This window comes from Cynocephalus volans, chromosome 7 (genome assembly GCF_027409185.1).
Source record: "Cynocephalus volans isolate mCynVol1 chromosome 7, mCynVol1.pri, whole genome shotgun sequence".
NCBI classification, from domain to species: domain Eukaryota; kingdom Metazoa; phylum Chordata; class Mammalia; order Dermoptera; family Cynocephalidae; genus Cynocephalus; species Cynocephalus volans.
The window spans coordinates 98,735,305-98,738,206 of NC_084466.1; positions in this window are offsets into that span (position 1 = coordinate 98,735,305).

Here is a 2,902-nt window from a genome sequence, read left to right on the forward strand (position 1 = left end):
CCTGCATCTCCCCAACATGCTCAGGAGCACAATGGTGTGCAATGTACATTCACATAAACTGGAGGTCACCGAAGCTGTGGTGGCCAGGAAGACCCCTCCACGCACCCCCCAGGCTATCGGAGACAGGCATTCTCTGTGCTGCAGTTAGGACTAAACCTTGAGTCAGGACAGGGAAAGCTGTTCTCCAGACTGCCATTGAATGGCAAGAGGAGTTTGCCCATATGGACTCCCAGCCCAGGCTCCACCCAGCCTTCCTGAGCCAGAATCTCCATGACTGGAGACTATGGGCCGATGGCAGCAGTGGAGTGTCTGATGTTTGGGAACCACTAGGCCAAGTGACTCTGAGGCCCTCTTCTGGCTCAAACGGGCCAATCCAACTCTCAGCTGCCTGCGCCCCCATGCCAGCACAGGGGCCCCGGTGATGCCAGCTCCTCCTACTCTTAGCTCAAGGGTGTGCTGGTCAAGGCTCAGAAGCAGCACATGCAGCCCTCCAAATCCCAGGTCCTTGCTGGGGGTGCCCTGCCCCCTCCACTGTGGGTAGAGAAAGGTGAGCTGTGAAGTCAGGCTGCCTGCCTTCAATCCCAGTCCTGGACCTTTCCAGCCGTGTGACCTGTGGCAGGTAGTCCAGCTCCCTGAGCCTCAGTTTCCTCTTCCACTAAAGGCGGGTCAGAGTCCTGCCGCACGCGGTGGGGGTGGAATGCAGTGGATGACTGCATGTAAACCACGGTGCAGAGGAGATGCTCAGCGTCTCACTTTTTTCCTCTGTCACCTCCGTCCCTGGCTCTCCTGACACCAAAGCCTGCTGTGCTTTGTTCACCACATCCACAAGAAGTCCTGGGCAGGGGCTCCTCTTGGGCAAAGGCAGGGGAGGGGGCTCCACACTTGGGCTCTAGAGAAAGGAAGCTTCCTTAAAAACCTTGCCTGGTGCCCCTCACCTCACCTTATTCCCAATGAGACAGTCAGGCAACCCCTCCACATGAGAGGGACCTGAGGGACAGGCTTGAGAAGGGCCAGGGCCAGACAGGTCAGGAGAGCAGGTCCTTGATCAGGCTTCTGGAGATCTGAGTCCTAATCGAGTTCCTGCCTCACCATGTCTGCACTAGGCAAGTCCAGGAACCTCTCTGGGCCTCAGTCTCCTCATCCATAAAATGGGTAAAGAATCCCTGTCTTGCACATAAACAGAAGGTACCCTTCTCATCTGTGGGGGGGGGGTGGACCGATTGACCATTTGGTGGCAGGGGACAAACTTCAGACAACTCAGAGGCACTGTCAGAATGAGCCTCATGGCTCTCCTTTCATGGGACATCAGGGCTAAAGGGCTCTCGAGGATTTATCCCAACTCCCTACCTCACGCAAGAGTCCCCCCACAGCACCCTGTCCTTTACTGGGTGCCTCCCAAGTGCAGGCTACTGCAATGGACTTCACAGTCATGATCTCATGCCTCACAAAACCCCTAAAGCAGATTCCATAACTATCCTCATTTTACAGATGAAGAAAAGGTGGCACAGAGCAGTTGAGAAACTTGCCCAATGTCCTACAGCCCCCTCTGACTCAGAGCCCTTGTGTTCAGCCATTAAACTGCTGCCTGACTTGAATCCTCCCAGTGACAGGGAGCTCACTCCCTCAGAGGCAGCCTGCTTCGCTGCAGAACTGTGCTGGGTGTTAGGACATCCTTCATCCTTCTCACATGAATCTGACGTCTACTTCCCAGTCACTCCCCTCACTCCCCAGCTGGTCCTCCCTCCCCTCCCCCAACACGCACACACACTGGGACCACCAGAGCACACGTACCTCCTCCCACAGGGCTGCCTTTCAAATATTTGAGAAATGCCATCTCATACCCCCGCCCCCAGACTTTTCCAGCTAAACATCCCAGGACTTTCAAAGGCCGGTGGGAAGCTCAGGACCAGAAGAGGCCTTGTTCTTCCACCTCCAGCTCCCCCTGGGGGGCTTTTCCAAGGGGCTCTTTCCCAAGGGGGTCTAGAAGAGCATGAAGCCCTTCTTTCTCTCCATACTCAGCTCCTCCCATACCCCCCAGAAGCTGGTCTCCTATCTCCGACTTCACACCTAGCTGACATTTTACGTTTAGAGACTTGTGGACAAGTCCCCTTCTGGGCCCCACCCACCTCCCAGCCGGTCACTGGCTATCCCCCACTTCAAGTCTCTGAAGGGGGTGCAGCACTGCGGGGTGCAGCACTGCGGGGTGCAGCACTGGGGGGTGCAGCACTGGGGGGTGCAGCACTGGGGTTGCAGCACTGGGGGGTGCAGCACTGGGGGGTGCAGCGCTGGGGAGTACAGCACTGGGGGTGCAGCACTGGGGGGTGCAGCACTGGGGTTGCAGCACTGGGGAGTGCAGCACTGGGGGGTGCAGCACTGGAGTTGCAGCACTGGGGAGTACAGCACTGGGGGGTGCAGCACTGGGGTTGCAGCACTGGGGAGTGCAGCACTGGGGGGTGCGGCACTGGGGTTGCAGCACTGGGGAGTACAGCACTGGGGGGTGCAGCACTGGGGGGTGCAGCACTGGGGAGTGCAGCACTGGGGGGTGCAGCACTGGGGGGTGCAGCACTGGGGGGTGCAGCACTGGGGAGTACAGCACTGGGGAGTGCAGAACGGGGGGTGCAGCACTGGGGTTGCAGCACTGGGGAGTACAGCACTGGGGGGTGCAGCACTGGGCGCTGCCAGCAGGAGGATGACAGTGGACAGTCAGAGCCCAGCTGGAAGGGAGGGAGAGAGGGAGGGAGGAACCTGCTGCAGGGGTTGCTGCAGGGTGGCGGGGGTGAGCTTCCCCTCACATTCCTGTCTTTCCTCCCCAGAGTGTTCCACGTCCTCTCACTTCCTTTCACAACCTCCCCCAGGTCCCTCAGGGAGGGCTGCCTCTCACCTCCCTTCAAAAACCACTATT